A 17,597-nucleotide genomic window follows, 5' to 3' on the forward strand; every position below is an offset into this window, starting at 1 on the left:
AACAGATTTAGAAATTAAGTTTTCTGCTATATACTTTTAATATTTTGTCAGACATGAGGAAATTCTAAATGTTTTTATCAATCCCATTCATCTCCCCATATATTCAGTTTTATTTAAAACAAGAAAACAAGTCTTTTTGCCTAGATTTTCATGGCTATCAGTGTAAAGTAAAATGAAGACTCAGTAGAAATGGTGTATTACAATATTATTTTAGGAAGGTTTATTCCTCAAAATGCACTAAACAAATGTCCCAATCATGGGAATGATCAACCTTGATGGCTTTGTCTGCATTCAGCTTCGTTTCTCCGAAGGTGTTTGGAGAGCAACTTTGTTTCTCCTGTGAGTCACCAGAAGAGGCCAGGGCCTCATCTGATTGACTTGCAAAAGTTTCTCACAGTGTATCATCATCTTCTTGAAAATTTAGACTTTTATAGCTTGTTTCATTCCCCCCCAACACTTGCATTCTCCTCTTTTTACCAGCTTTTTCCTTTTCATATTTGTTCTGATTTTCAATGTTGAAAATGTCCTTAATTTGCTCCCCACTGATACTAGGAGTGTTTTTCAGGAGATGCAGGAAAACCCCATCTGCTGTTCTTCTTCAACTACCATCCCAGGGGTGAAAGCTGAATTAAGTGAGATCTACAAAACATTCTGTGGGATAAATTGCCGCTGCCTCTGACCTGGCCCAGGCCAGGGGAGTGCTCTTTGCTCTTGCTTCCTTTCATTATGAAAAGGCCACCATTTTGTTCAACTTCAGCAATTACCATCAGTTCAATTGCCTTTTTGTTCCCAATTATACTCACTGCTTGGGCTATCTGATCTTTCTTTGGTTCCTGAAACCTGGAAGTAATTTCATCATCCACTTTCTCCTGAGAATCATCCTCTATAATCTCATATTAGCCTTTATAGTTCATTTCTAGTCTGTCCCCTAGTCTGTCTTTAACAGGTGGTTTCCTTTGAGATGACCTCACCCATTTTCCTCTTCTTTTGAGCATGTCTGCATATTTTCAGTCAGGCTCTTTGTATAATTCTTTTGCATGTTCTTGAGACTCCTGCTTAAATTTCTGAGCAAGCAAATAATTGTAGGTCTCAGATTGTCTGCTTTTGTCAATAGTGCCTTCTATTTCAAAGTACCAAGTTCAGTGGCCACTGCATCTTGAATTCTGCTCCTGCAGCACAGTATGTTGTTAACCTTCTTCCCTCCAGCAAAAGTCAGTTTCTGGCTGCTCTGGCCAAATTGAAAAGGCTCTGGTTTGAGGGGTGGCGGCATAAAACATTTCTGTCGCTTGTGTTTTCAAGGAGAGTTATCATCATCTGAATCAGAAAAACTCTCCTCACTTGAATCCACACTTTTAACAGTCCGATCATGTGATATTGGTGCACAGGCTGCTGCAGTGCCCTGGAAGGGCCTCACTGCACTGTCCTCACCTAGTGGGTTTGGCACCTGCAGCTGCCTGTCACTGGGTGCAATAGTCATGTGGGAATCCAAGTCGGAAAGCTGTCCGTCTTCCATGTCACTTGCCTCCTGTGCCATGTTCCTGCAGTACAGGGAGTCAGATTAGACCATTTTAAATATAATCTTTTGTTTCTACCATCCCAGTTGTTATACTTTCAATTTATTTTTCTTGAATTAATTCACTGGCTAAGACTTCCAGTACAATATTGAATACAAGAGAAGAGATAGGACATTCTTGTTTTGCTATTTTTGAGATTTTTTAAAAATCAGATTAAGGAAGTTCTAGTATGCTTGGAGCTTTTATTAATAAGTGGATGTGTAATTTTATCAAATATCTTTTTTGTATTTATTGAAGTGATCACATAGTCTTTATCCTTAATTTTTTTGAAGAATATCCTAATGTTAAATCTTCTTATATTCTTGGGGTACAACCAAGTTGGTCATAACATTTCCTTGAATTTGTCTTGATAAGTTTTTGTTTAAGATTTTGCAAATAAGTTCATGGGTGAGTTTAGTCAATGTTTCTTGCTTGACTGTCTTTGCCTGGTTTGTGTATCAAAGTTATACCAGCATCATAAAATCAATTGGCAAGTGTTCTCTATTCTTCTAGTGTCTGAAAGCATTTGGAATAAGGTTGGAATTATTTATGACTTGAACTTGATAACACGTAGCTTTAAAAGCATCAGAGTCTAGTATATTCTTGAAAGAAAATGATAAGCTGCTAATTCAGTTTTTTCAAGATTAATGATAGAATAATTGATGTTTTCTATTTCACTCTACTTCATTTTGTTAAGTGGTATTCTTAGAGGAATTTATCTATTTCCTTTCTGTTTTATAATTTATTATTTAAAAAGTTAGTTGTGGACTTCTGGTGGGGTAGGCAGATATGGCTCACCTAGTCACACAACCACATCAAAATTGCAACTAAAATATAGAACAATCATCACTCAGAACTATCAGAAATCAAGTTGAATGGAAGTCTGACAACTGTGGAATTAAAGAAACCACATCCATCCAGACTGGTAGGAGGGGCACAGACATGGAATAGGCTGACCCCACACATATGCGTGGTGGGTAAAAATTCAGGAGGGACATCTCCGGACTGAGGAGTCCCAGCCCCCTACTAGAAACCCCAGCAGAGGGTTCGATGGCAGAAAAATAAGTCCCCACAACTTCAGGCTGCAAAACCGTCAGGAATTGCTTCAGTGAAAGAAACTGCTAGAGCCCCAAGCAGTTCCTATTAAAGAATGCACATATGGACTCACCTACTCAGACTCACTCCCTCTGAGCTCCAGTACAGGCATAGCAGCTTGAAAGGTACCAGTGGTATACTGGGAGAAGCCGAAGTTTCTGGCATCAAGGTGGGCAGAGGCCATTGTCCCTTTTCTAAACCCTTCCCCCACAGACAACAAAGCTGGCAAGGTGGTGCCATATCTGAGACTCCATCAACCTGGCTAACACTCTTTGGCCCACCCTATAGATCCCCAGAGACCCTATCCCACCCAAAAAATGGGTCCACCCAAGCTGGTTTTCCATATGAATGACTGGTCTTGGCTCATACTGCACAACTTTCTAAATCCTCTTAAACAAGTAATAGCTGGCCTCAGTAAGCTCTGGGCCCAGCACTAACAGCCAGCAGCCAGCCTAGATTCACAGCTAGGCTTTGACTGGGAATCTCCAAGCCCAGCACAAGTAGCAGTTATCTCAGATTGCTTTATAGCTCAGGCAGGGTGGCCTGGAGCAAAACACAGGTCAGAACTGACCTTGGCCTACACCACCTGGGAAACCTCAGGGCCCGTGCATGCAGTAGACAATACAGACCACAATGGAGTACCACCACCCTACCCCTGCATAGCTGATCCTCTATGGAGGGCAGATGTATGTGGTCACAGCTAATCCTTGCAGCTGGCTGGCCTGGGTAAATCCCTCCCATTGATCTGCCAATAGCAACTAACGCTCAACTACAAGAGGAAGGTGTACTCAGTCCATGCAAAAAGCACACCTTGAGTACCCAGCTTGAGTGATAGGGGAGGCTGGGTCACTGGACCCTACAGGACACCCACTGTGTCAGACCATGCCACTAAGACATGGAGTCAAAGCAGCTCTACCTAATACATAGAAACAAATGCAGGGAGGCTGCCAAAATGTAAAGACAAAGAAACATGGCCCAAATGAAAGAAGAGGTGAAAACGCCAGAAAAAGAGCTAAAGGAAATGGAGATAAGCAATCTGTCAGATGCAGAGTTCAAACCACTGGTTATAAGGATGCTCAAGGAACTCAGTGAGGACCTTAACAGCATAAAAAAATATCCAGTCAAAAACAAAGGATACATTAATTGAAATAAAGAACAATTTACAGGGAAACAGTCGAGTGGATGAAGCTGAGAATCAAATCAATGATTTGGAACATAAGGAACCAAAAAATAACCAGTTAGAAGAACAAGAAGAAGAATAATCCAAGAATAAGAAGGTAGTGTAAGCAGCCTCTGGAACAACTTCAAGAGGTCCAACATTTGCATCATAGGAGAGAAAGAGCAAGAAATTAGAAATCTATTTTTAAAAATAATGAAAGAAAACTTCCCTAATTTGGTAAAGGAAATAGACATGCAAGTCCAGGAAGCACAGAGAGTCCCAAACAAGACGGATGCAAAGAAGCCAACTCTAAGATATATCATAATTAAAATGCCAAAGCCTAAAGATTGAGACAGAATCTTAAAAGCAGCAAGAGTAAAGAAATTAGCCCTAGCCAGTGTAACTCAGTGGGCTGAACACAGGCTGTGAACCAAAGAGTTGCTGGTTTGATTCCTAGTCAGGGTATATGCCTGGGTTGCAGGCCAGGTCTCCAGTAGGGGGCACATGAGAGGCAAACCACACACTGATATTTCTCTCCCTCTCTTTCTCCTTTCCTTCCCCTCTCTCTGAAAATAAATAAAATTTTTTAAAATTTTAAAACAAATTAAAAAAATAGAAGTTAGTTACTTACAGAGGAGTTTCCATAAGACTTAGAGCTGAGTTCTCAAAAGAAACTGCAGGCTAGAAGGGATTGGCAATTATGTTCCAAGTCATGAAAAGCAGGGACCTAAGGCCAAGATCGCTTTACCCAGCAAAGATATCATTTAGAATCTAAGGGCAGATAAGGAGCTTCCCAGGCAAGAAAAAACTAAAGGAGTTCATTATTATCAATCCACTGATTGTTACATGAAATGTTAAAGGACTTACTTAAGAAAAAGAATATCAAAACTATGAACAATAAAATGGCAATAAATATATATCAACAACTGAATCTAAAAATCAAACTAAGCAAACAAGAAGAACAGAGACAGAATCATGGCAACACTGATGGCTGCCAGACTAGAGGGGTTTGTGGGGAATGGGTGAAGTGGTGAGGGGATTAAGAAATATAAATAGGCAGTTACAGAATATCCACAGAGATGTAACATATAGTATAGGGAATGGAGTAGCCAAAGAACTTGTACACGTGACCCCTGGAAATGAACATATGCTGGGGGTATTGCCTGAGGGATTAGGGGGTTGTATGTGGAGAGGGATAAAGGGGGAAAATCGAGACAACTGTAATAGCATAATCAATATAATTTTAAAAAACATTAGTTTTAATAAACTGTTCCTGTTTTTAATTTTCCTGCGTCTGTAGTTTCCCCTTTTTTCTATTATTTAATTTTGTTCTTTGCCAGAAGTTTGACTGTTAATATTTTTAAAGATACAAACTTTGGCTTTGCTAGTGCTTTTTATTGTATATTTTCTAGATAATGAATTTCAGTTTTATGTTAACTGTTTCCTTCCTTCTGCTTTGTTGGATTTATTTTGCTGTTTTTTGTAATTCTTAAATTGCAAGCTGAGTTTAATGAAGTTCTAGCCTTTCTCCTTTTCTAGTATAAGTATTTAAAATATTAACTTTGGCTCTGGCCAGGTGGCTCAGTTGGTTGGAGCTTCATCATGTACACCAGAAGGTTTCAGGTTCAATTCCCGATTGAGGCACTTACAGGGGGCAACTGATTGATGCTTCTCTCTCTCTCTTTTTCCTCTCTCTCTCCTCCTCCCTCTCTCTCTAAAATCAATAAATAACATCCCCTTGGGTGATGATTAAAAATAATAATAATAATTTTAAAATATTAACGTTCTGTGTTTCCTTTAGCTATAACTATAAATTTTTATGTTATTTTTTATTTCAGTACAATTTTTTAAAATCTCTTCTAATTGCCACTATGACTTCTTCTTTGTTCTATATGTTTAGATATTTCATTTACAAACACTTTATAATATGCAAACACAGGAGAATGGAAGAGGAGGCACACCTGAGATCTAAACAGTGAGCCTCTTTGCTTTGTCAGAACAACCAACCCAGGGCTTGGTACTGCCGGTAATTACCAAGACCAAGGGACATAGTGACCCTGAGAGGGAGGAAGGACAAAAACAGAAGACTTAGGTTTAAAATATGATGATTAACTCTGTGCCAGTTCTACCAATGAATACCTGAACCCCATCCTGTTATTTGTAAAGGAAAATAATAACAATTGCCAAAGTGTTTTTTTTCTATGTATCTTTTAGCCACTATATTGTCCCTGAGCAGTGAGAATTTTTATTCTCTTTTAACAGGTGAGAAAAACACCATACTTTAAAACATCATGTGATTATTATTGTGTAGGAAAGAATTTAACACTGCTCAAAGAAAGGTTTAGACTTTGCTATACACTATAGCAAAGATAGTTTTTTCAACAAACTGTGCTGGAACCACTTCTCATCCATATGCAAAAAAAGAATAAATCCAGACACAGACCTCACACCCTTAACAAAATTAACTCAAAATGATCATAGAACTAACTGTGAAATGCAAAATTATAAAACTCCTAGAAAAAATAACAAAAGAGAAAATCTAGATAATGTGGGGTTTGGCGAAGTTTTAGATATAACACCAAGGCACTATCCATAAAAGAAAGAACTGATAAGCTGGATTTCATTTAAATTAAATTTTTATGCTCTGCAAAAGATACTGTCAAGAGAATAAGAAGATAAGGCACAGACTAAGAGAAAATATTTGCAAATGACATATCTGATAAAGTACTGTTACCCAAAATATACAAAGAACTTTTGAAGTGCAACTATTTATTTATTTATTTATTTTATCCTCACCAAGGATATTTTTTCATTGCTTTTAGGGAGAGAAGAAGGGCAAGAAAGAAATATTAATGCAAAAGAGAAGCATCAATTGGCAGCCTCCTGTACACACCCAGACTGGGGCTTGAACCCACAACTTAGGTATGTGCTCTGATCCAGAAATGAACCCACAAGCTTTTGGTTACCACATGGCACTCCAACCAACTGAGCTACACTGGCCACGGCTGAAACTCAACAATTTACAAACAAACAACTCAATTAAAAAATGGGCAGACATTAACAGACACTTCACCAAAGAAGTTATACAGATGGCAAATAAGCATATGAAAATATTCTCCACATCATATGTCATCATGGAAACGCAAATAAAAACAACAATGACACATCACTGTACACCTGAGAGAATGGCCAAAACCTAGAACACCAATACCAAATGCTGGTGAGGATGAGGAGCAACAGGAACTCTCATTCACTGCTGGTGGGGATGCAAAACCGTACAGCCGCTTTGGAAGAAAGTTTGGTAGTTTCTTACAAAACTAAATATTCTTCTGATATGATCCAGTTATCCTGCTCCTTAGTGTTTACTCAAAGAAGGCGAACACTTAAGTACACACAGAAAACTTGCATGGAGATGATTATAGCAACTTTATTCAAAGTTGCTCAAACTTGGAAGCTACCAAGATGTCCTTCAGCCCTGGTTCATGTAGCTCAGTGGATTGAGTGTGGGCCTGTGAACCAAAGGGTGGCAGGTTTGATTCCCAGTCAGGGCACATGCCTGGTTTGTGGGCTGGGTCCCCAGTAGGGGACATGTGAGAGACAACTACACATTTTTGTTTCTCTCCTACTCTTTCTTTTTCCTTCCCCTCTCTCTAAAAATAAATAAATAAAATCTTAAAAAAAAAAGAATCTATCCTTTAAAAAAAAAGATGTCCTTCAGTAGGTGAATGGATAAATAAACATCCAGACAATAGAATATCATTCCGTGCTGAAAAGAAATAAGCTATAAAGCCATGAAAAGATATGGAGGAAACTTAAATGCATATTACTAAGTAACATAATGTGATATTCTGGGAAAAATAGCTATGGAGACAATGAATGGATCAGTGGTTGCCAGGGACTATAGGAGAGAGAAGGATGAATAAGCAGCACACAGAGGATTTCTAAGGCAGTAAAACTACTCTATGATACCATAATGTACCCATTATGCATTATGTCATTACGCATTTGTCAAAACCATAGACTGTACAACACCAAGAGTGGAACCTAATGCAAACTAAGGACTCTGAGTGACAATAATGTGTCAATGTAAGCTCATCATCAATGCAGGTAACAATACACAAACACCTCTCTGGTACAAGATTTTGATAATTGGGGAGGCTGTGAGTAAGGCAGGGCAGGACGTATACAGGAAATCTCTGTTATGCTGTGTGCTGTGCAGCACCTCAGTTGTGCTGTGCTGTGAACCTACTCTAAAAAATAAAGTCTGTTAGAACACACACACACATACACACACTGGACAGATCTCCTTCTAATGTCTGCCTCTCAGAGGCCCATTCCTCCTGAGACCCTAAAAGAGGCAATCTTTACACCTAAACAAAGAAGTCAGGAGCTCTCTGGCTGGATCCCCCCAAACAACACCACCAAAAAGCCTTTCCTGGCCCTTTTTATGGTCCTGAAAACCTCACATATGAGCATCTTGCATTCCACAGAACATCTGCTGAGATGCAAAGGCCCCAGGGAGGGATTCTCAGGGTCATGGCCCCTCTGTGTGCATGAATTTGGCCTAGCCTCTTCTGAGAACAGGAAGAAGAGGGAAAGACACAGACCTGAAAAAGGGCTTCAGACCCAGGACACACAGCACCCAGCAGGGTAAACCTCTGACTCACCAAGGCTAATTCTTCAGGTCTCAGCTTGCCACTGCTCCCAGATAAGTCACTGATCTCCAGGTCTCAGACCTGTGCATTTGCCATGGCTTGCTGTGGAAAGGCTTCATTCTTATGGGGTGATTGCAGGCAGCATGCCAGCCAGTGCAGGGTCAAGTTTGGGGAATGCACAGTCTTTTTGTGATTTTAAAGCCACACTCCATAAGGACTGTCTACTCTGCTCGTGCATACCTGGTTCCAAACATGAATCCTCCCCTCAATTCACCCCCAGCTCCACTGCACTCTGATGCCACAGGCTGTCCTTAGCTGTGAGAAAGCTGGGAAAAGTTATCGAAGTCACTGGCAGGAAGAAGGGGGCCATTGATTAGGGAGAAAAAGACAGATAAGGAAGAAAATGGGTCTTTCTTGCAGTAAATTCCTGGAAGGGATTTGAGGACCAAATCCAGAACCCTGTGGAGCTCATTCTTCGTGCATTATGGTGGGAGTGCTGCTGCCCCCAGCCATCCACTTAGTTGGCCTGCAGACTTGTTTGTTCTGGCTCAGAACCCCCAGCCCATTTTGCCAGCCGCCCCCAAGTCTGAACTGGCAGAGCCAAGTGCGGGCACAAGTTCTATCTTTGGAAGTTCCTCCTCTCCCTCTCACCACTAAAAATAAACCATCCCAGCTCTCCAGTGTGGTTTGCAACAGACCCTCCCAGTGACCCCGCTCCTACAACCAGGGAATATAGAGATGATCTATTGAGTGAGACATGGCTCCTTGGCCACTGCCTTATTCTCTGCTCTGCAACCCACTTCTCTCCATCCAAGACTTCTTGGAAACACTTGATTTCAGGAAAAAGTCATTATATTATTAAGCCATATGTGGTGTGAAATGACAAAAATGGCCCTCTGTTGTCACCTAGAATTTGGGGTTCAAAAATATGAGTGACTGGGGAAGAATAAAAAAAAACAGAATCAGTGGGAAACACTAGGACAGTCTTTTCTCTCATAACAAAAATAAGGGCCATTGTAACTAACTGGGATAGAAACAAAGGAAAACAATCCACTGTGACCTTGAATCATGCTCATGAGTGATGACTTCTTCCCGTGGTCAACCATTCTAAAACTACTTGAGTGGATATGATTCATTTCTGCAAACTTGTCTAACCTGAGCTTTTAATTTTAGACCAGGGATCCAAGTTAAATATTTTATGTGTACAGACCAAAAATAGAAGATGAGGAAAAAAGAAAGGAAGGAAGAAAACCCTTTATTAGACAAATTATAATGCATACTCAACCAACACTCATGGACTGCCAATGATAAATTGGGCACTGTGCTCCAGAGAGTTCCACGTCCACTAATAGTCCTACCCACCCCACCACGTTCTTCATATTCAAGCCATCTTGGGTTCCGTATTCTCTGCAAGGAGACTATTGATTCACTTATGCATGCAGAGTTGTCCTGAGTGTGGTTACCATTCCTGAAAGACCTTTTGGCCCTATGATGCCTAATTCCAAAGGAAGGAATTTCTCAAGGTGAGATAGCCCTGGGGTGAGTTAAGTAGAAGAGATGTTAACAGACAGCACCTGCATGTGGCTACCCATAAGTCCTACCAAGGAAGAGTTGGGTGGCCTGTTCCAGCCCATCTCTCTGAGGGAGCTTGTTCAAGATTCTATCTTTCATGATATGATAGTATTCTCCTCTCCTATCCTGCCTACTGTGGACGCCTGTGTTCTGAACAATCATCTTTCCTCCTCCCACTCAAAGAGCAGCTCAAAGTGTGGTTTGAGAGGCTGCGGCACCTTGTGGGGTAGGGATGCCTTTCTTTAAGCCTCCTGTTTCCACGCCCACCCTGGAACATCCCTGGGGGAATGACAACTCCCCATGGTCTCTCCACAGTAGGGAGAGAATGAGACCAGAAGTCTGGCCTCCCAGAGCCCCCTCCCAGTACCAGGGACTTTAGTCCTAACTGTTGGGGCTTGATAAGTCCCAGAACTTCACATTAAATCCAGCCTTATTCAATCATGGTAAGCTTTCATTTGGGGACATTGTGTTGAGCCATAGCTTCCATGAAAGAACAGCTCCTCACTTCTCCTTGCCTGCCCAGGGACAAGAAGGCCAAACACTGGGAAATGCCATTTCCATCCTGGTACCAGGTTACTTTCTGATTCTAAAAGGCTCCATTGGAATCAGCTCCTGCTCAGCTCCCAGAGCAAAATGCTACAGCAAGGTTCCTGCAAACTGACTAATGTTACCTGGACCAGACTGGTTTCTCAGCAACTGTTTTTACCTATTCACTCACTTGGGGTTTTCGACAACATCCATGGTTAGGCCAATCCTCTTGCAGCCTACCACACATAGCCTATGAATCCCACTGAAATTCAGGCCCTACTTACAGTGTAAGCTCTGTCCTATAAAGCTCAATTGTTTATTAAACCCACATGAATCTTCCCACACCTGAGTGAGACCAGTGAGGAAGAAATACAAAGAGAAGAAACAGTGTGGTTGGCAGTCACCAGCTGTCAACTCTTGTGGATGGGCAGAGATGTGAACTGAGAACTTTTGGAAATAATCCAGGGTAAGATCCAGGTGGCTGCTCAGGGCTCCATACCCAAGTTGTGTCTGGGTACAGTAAGGAAAGGGCATGAGGGAAGACAATTCTTTAATTTTACTCTTACTTTATGCTACAAGCTATATTTAAAAACAACCCCATTTTATTTATTTATTTATTTATTTATTTATTTATTTATTTATTTATTTATTTATTTTTATATTGTATTTGTTTCCAAGACTATTTATCCCCCTTATACCCTCTTCCACCTCTACCCACCCACCTCTAAAATCACCTCACTGTTACCTGTGTCCATTAGTCCTTTTCCTTTCTTGCTCAGTCCCTCCACCTGAACCCTCCCCCCCCCAAGAGCTATCAGTCTGCTCTCTATCTATGAGTCTGTCTCTATTTCAAAACAATCCTCTTTCCCTGGCTAGTGTAGCTCAGTGGATTCAGCATGGGCCTGTAAACTGAAGGGCCACCGGATCAATTCCTGGTCAAGGCCCATGCCTAGGTTGCAGGCCAGCTCCCCAGAAGGATACATGTGAGAGGCAACCACACATTGACATTTCTCTCCATCTCTTTCTCCTTCCCTTCTTCTCTCTCCCCCCAAAATTTTTTTTAAAAATAAAATCTTTTTAAAAATAAAAAATAAATAGCCCTCTTTTATACCATGAGTATACTAGCCCTCAAAAAGTCAAGAATTTGCCCATGAATCCAAGTGGTGGATCCACCTTTGAAGGCAGGTCAGACCCAACCCTTGTGCTTGCTCTGTGTGCCATATCAAGATGTACGGTATGCATGAGCTCATGGCGAAGGCTCAGCAAAGCTGTGGGTATTAAACCTCCCTTTTCGTTATTTTGGACATTAACTAGCAGTTTAGGTGTCACAGCCTCATGATCATTCCATCATGTGAGATGAAACACATGGCATGGCATTTCAAACCATGACAGACGATAGAAGTTAGAACCTCTGTTATCTTTCTTCACATTGGGAGCCCTCATCACTTCCCTGAGCACCTGGGGAGGCCTTTGCCCTTTCTGAAGCTAAACTGCCCATCTCTAGGGCCTGTGGGGATATCTAGAACTAAACAGGCTTGTCCCTGAAGCAAGGCATTTGAGGCTCTTCCAATCATACGTCTCATCCCTATTAAGCTTGGAGTCCATAAAAAGGAAATTCTCTCCCTGCCCCAGACTGGGCTGTTTTATTCTCTCTTACCTTTTTGTCCCCAACTTTCTGCCCCTGCACCCTTACCTACATCCCAAGCCATCCTCCCTCACCTGTACACAGTCAGGCCCTCAATCCACACATTCTCTTTCCCCTACACTTTTCACTTGTCTTTCTCTATTGGTAACTTCTCGGACTCTAAATAAGCTGAAATCCTAAACAATAATGTTTATTTCAAGTTGCCCTCTATCTACTCTGTAATCCCCCTTCTTTCCTATTCATCCACACCTCCCCAAAGACTTGTTACTGCTTTACCCACAAAACAGACTCAAACTTAACCCAATTATCCTCCCACAAAAGTGACATGTTACTTCTATTCAGTCCTAATCTTGCTGGATTTACTGCATTTTTAATACTCCCTCCTCCCTGGAATGCTCTATTTCTCTCCCTTATATATCACTGTACTCCTGTGCTGTCTTTCTGGCCCTGCCTTCCCTATTTTGGGGGTTTCCCTTCCCCTGCCTGCCCTTTGAAGATCAATCTCTACCCTGCTGCTCTTGATCTCCTACAAGGACCTTATCTTTTTCAGTTTTAACTACCTCCCATTTGCCGATAATGTCCAGATCCATCCCTCCGGTCCTGACCCCCATCAACTCACAGCAAACTCAGAGTCATTGAACATTTCCACTTGGATGTCCCATGGGCACCATGAATTTGACAGATTTTAAATGGCTCTCATTCTTCCATATCTCCAACTGCTCCTTGTTCTAAAGTATCTATCTCAATTGGTGGCTCTACTACATCCCTTTTAACAAATGAGAAACTCAAGGGTCATCTCTGAGACCTTAATATTCACAACTATACATCTATTTCTTTGACTCCACTCTACTAGTTTAACTTCTCTCAATTAATTCTACTAAACAGTAACATGAATGTATTTAAACATTTATAGGAGTTTCAAATGAAGCATACTTACCTCCTTGGTAAACTAAATAAGTCTCACATCCCCAACCAGAAAAAGTACAAAATAACACCTTTCAAGATGAAATTATGTGGGTTTTTCATTGTAAAGAAGAGACCAAACCCACAAGATGCAACATTCAAGGTTGTATGCAAGATACAAAAATAATGGTCACACAATTATCCAAAAGTTGATAAAAACAGATGTCAAGTTATTCATAAATTTGATGCTCATAAAGGGAGTAGATGAGATTTTACTAAGTGTCACTTTGGGTACCACACTGGCATTTAATGTGAAAGGTGGCTGTGTGAGTGCCAGCTGACATTTTGTCTTTCTTTTGGTATCACCCCAACAGGGTACACACAGAGCATAAATCTCTTCCTTGAAAGCATGTCACATCTACATAAGTGGGAGATGGCTTAAATAGTGTTCATTCCCTTTACCCCTGAAAACCCAGACTACAACAGAAGAGATTTTCTATACAGTAAATTATTATTTTGAATGTCACAATATTGACTAAAATCAGTCAAGTGTTAGCAAGAGAAGGTTTGGCCACACAAAGGACACCCTTGAATGGCTGGCCTTGACTGAGTGGTGAGTTAGTCTCCTTGTCTGTGTGTACTCCCATGCACATCTCTATCATTACCCTCATCACACCAAATTGGAATTCTGTGTGCTTGTTCTTTTATTAGATGGCAAGCTTTTGGGTGTTAGTTCATGGGCTGGCACACTGTAGGTGCTCAATAATAATTGTTGAATGAATAAGTACCTCAATCAATCAGGACCCAGAGAATTAAAAGCAAGGTTTGCTTATTTCCTCAGAAGCTGAAAACTGGAGGCACTTTTCATACTTCATGGGTAATATGTCTCATTTTGTGTCCTTATCTCCCACAGAGAATTTAAATCACAACATGTCAGGGAAAAGCTGATTATCAAAGTGAGCAGACTCTCATCTGGACACAAATAATTCACAAGAAACAGAACTCTGCCAGGAAGGTCCCTCCTGGATTAAGGCAGCAGTGAAAAGAGCAGGCAGGCTCTTAGGGAAGGTTTTTCTCAGCCCCTGAACCTACTTCTGAGCAGAGGTCTAGATCAAAAGAAGGAGGAACACAGTCCAGGTTCAATGTTATTACCAACATTATATCAAACACTGCAAATTCTACCCACTCCTCAGAAGCCACCTCTTCAGAAAGTGGTTTTGCCTATCTTCTCTCTCTCTGAAGAAAATCAGTTTTGGTTGTCTGAACAGCTGGCCAAGAGACTGAGAACTCCCTTTCTAAGGGTACCTATTCCAGAGAGCCCTCTCTGATTATCCCAGCACCACAGTATTCCCCTCTCAAAATCCTTGCAAAATGTACTGGACCCAGTTGTGTCTTAAGTATTGACCTTTTATCCCAACTCCTCATCTTTAGGGTGGACATGTGGAGAGGAGAATCAATTTATTCTAGAGTATGAATGACATATATATGGCACTATTAACCCCACTCCCCACATCTTGCCTGTGACAGACAATATTAATCAATCACTTGCTCTTTTCTACTAAGCTCAGATATGGTCTCAAAATGCTCTTGCATAGTAAATGATAAGAGCTAGAATCTAAGATGAAGTGCATTTTCATCCCTGTTCTAGAAATTAGAGTGTGCTATAAGAAACTACCACAAAAGAGATACAGGTTATATGGTAGTTTCACTGAAAGAGAGAGATTGTTTTAATCACTTGCTTACATCCATCAGATATTTATTGAGTACTTGCCCTATGGCAGGCACTGCTTAGCAGAGAAAGGTAGAAACATCACCTGAATATAGAATAGGGGCAATCAAATAAAATTGGGGGTAGGGTTAGAGGAGGCTTCCTAAGGCAGGAAGAATTTTTTTAAGAAGAAAAGCAACTAGATAAATTTGGAAGCATAGCCAACAGAAGGAACAATTTACGTAAAGACACAGATGTACGACAGCTACCAAGGAGTTTTGATGACTAAAGTAAAGAACATCAGATAAAAACAACAGGAAATGAGCTTTTTATGTGTGTTTCTCAGAACAGTAATGTCCAAAATATAACTGGGGAGTGTTTAAAAAGATTCATGATACTGTGTATGTGGAAAGGCTTTGCAGATGGGGGCATGCCCTAACACAGAGCTACTCAGAGTGTGGTCTGTGGACCAGCAGGGGCACCTGGGAGCTTGTTAGAGAAGCACATTCTCAGGACCCACCCCAGACCTACTGAATCAGAAACTCTGAGGAGAAAGCCTACAGATCTGGGGTTTAGCAAGCCCTGTAAAATTCAGATTTTGGAAGAACTGCTTCACAGTAACAGTCAATGCTACTACAATCACTGAACACCCCTCGGGGAACTTCACCACCCCAAACTGGACACAGCATTTCCCTCTCTGCACTCAGCTTCAGTTCCTCCCGATCTACCTGACTCCATCCATGCTGGTGCTGGCTAGGATTTTAGACTTCACATTTGAACTCCCACTCAACACACTGTCTGATACACTCCATCTACCCTCGTACTCGGGGAGCTAGTTAGTATGACCAACCACCTGAAGCAATGAGACATGGATAAAAGGTAAAGAGACAAAACAACAGTGGGCATAGTGAAGGAGGTCGTGTCAACCTACTTAGCCAGATGGACATTTTTCCCTCAACCTCCCTCTGGGCAAGGGTAGAGGACTCAGGCTTTAAGCTGGCCTACCTGGGTTCACATCCTGGCTTCTCCTCTTTCTTGCTGTGTGACTCAGAGTGAGTTATTTAAGATCTCTGTGCTCAGTTCCCAGTCTCTCTGCTATAAAAGAGAAATTAAAATGGTATTTATTTCATAGGGTTGGTGTGGGGATGAATGAGTTAATGTAGATAAAGTACTTTAAATAGGGCCTGGCTTATTATTATTACTACTACCATTATTATTACCAGCATTATAGTATTCACCTATTACAACAGTCCCATTCTTCAGTCTCTCTTCACTGCCCTTGGCCTTGCAACCTGGCCCACTGGACACTGTGAATGTGGCAGCCTTGTGTTGAACACATCATTCCTCCCTTCAAAAGCCTTCAGTAGCTCCTCTCCCTCATCATTATTATTGACTTTAACCCCCACCCCCTTTTTAAAGTAATGGAACTCTTTGCTTCTAATAGACTCTTATAGATGATAGTGGGTCAGTTTTTATTGAAGTCAGGGGATGGGAAGGCTCTTCCAGCACCTTCCTTGCCCCCAAAAGACATTCTCATGGAACCCTTGGTTCTAAGAAATCCATCAAGGAAACTTCTGGCCCATGAAACTCAAACAGCAATCAAGTTGCCTATTTGCCATGAGATCACAGACTCCTCCCCTGGAAGGACAATTGCCATATACAATTGTACCTCGCATCTTTGCTTGAACTGCTCACCTGGTCCGCCCACCCAGATGGCTTCAGTCTGAACATTCAACCTAACTGCCAGGTCTCATCCTGTTGTGCGCTCTCCTTGTTAGCCCAGCCCTGAGGGACCACTCCTTCCTCTTGACCCAGGTCTCCTTTGTACTTAGTCAGACACCCTCCCGCAGGCAAGGAACAAAAGACCCTGGGGAACCCTGAGAACAGAGAAGCCCAAGAGGAGTTATTTGCAACTCAGAATGTTCTGGCCAGCTGCCCAGGCTTTGTTCCGACTTCTGATGTTCTTTAGAATCTTCTCATTACATCACTAACTCAATTAAGCACTAATCTCTCCCTCTCTTTTTAAACAACTTTTATTGTGCTTTCTGATTATAAAAGTAATATATTGGAAGAAATATGTAAAATACAGAAAAATATAAGAAAGAAAATAAAGATACACTAATAATGCCTCCACACAGAGACAAGCATTGCTAATATTTTGGTGTGTTTCCTTTAGTATCTTTGTACAAATATAATCACAATTATTCTTACTATTTGGATCATAATTACATAACTATAAATTATATGTCATTGAAAAGTCTTCAGTCTACAGCCATACCACCCTGAACACACCTGATCTCATCTGATCTTGGAAGCTAAGTAGAGTCGGGCCTCATTAGTACTTAGATGGGAAAAGTCTTCAAAAACAATTTTTTTGATAGCAGAATAATATTCCTTCAATTGGGCATACATTTATTCAATAAACAATAATAACTAACATTTTTTAGTACTTCAGTATGCAGACCTTATGTTTGGTGCTGATATATACAGTAATGAACCAACAGGTCTTTTCCCCCAAGAACTTAACTGTCCATGGTGAGAGGTGGACTTTTAACAAATGAATGTGAAAATAAAATTACAAATTCATTACATTAGGTATAGTAAGGGAACAGAATAGTATGCTCTGAGAAAGGTTAGTATAGAGAGAAAGCATAACCAATATTGAAAATACAAGTAAAGGTTACCTGAGAAAATGACATTTCATTTGAGACCCAAAGATAAATAAAAACTGACAAAAAGAGTGGGAAGGAGAATAATTCAGACTGTGTCAGGCTTTGCT

The 17,597-nt window shown here is 40.9% G+C and overlaps 1 pseudogene; it reads right to left on the bottom strand.

Moving 5' to 3' along the window:
• Positions 1–220: 220 nt before the first annotated feature.
• Positions 221–15,913, bottom strand: LOC119051160 (phosphorylated adapter RNA export protein-like; annotated as a pseudogene).
• Positions 15,914–17,597: the final 1,684 nt, after the last annotated feature.

This window comes from Artibeus jamaicensis, unplaced genomic scaffold (genome assembly GCF_021234435.1).
Source record: "Artibeus jamaicensis isolate MK-2021 breed Jamaican fruit bat unplaced genomic scaffold, CSHL_Jam_final contig_685, whole genome shotgun sequence".
Classification (NCBI taxonomy): domain Eukaryota; kingdom Metazoa; phylum Chordata; class Mammalia; order Chiroptera; family Phyllostomidae; genus Artibeus; species Artibeus jamaicensis.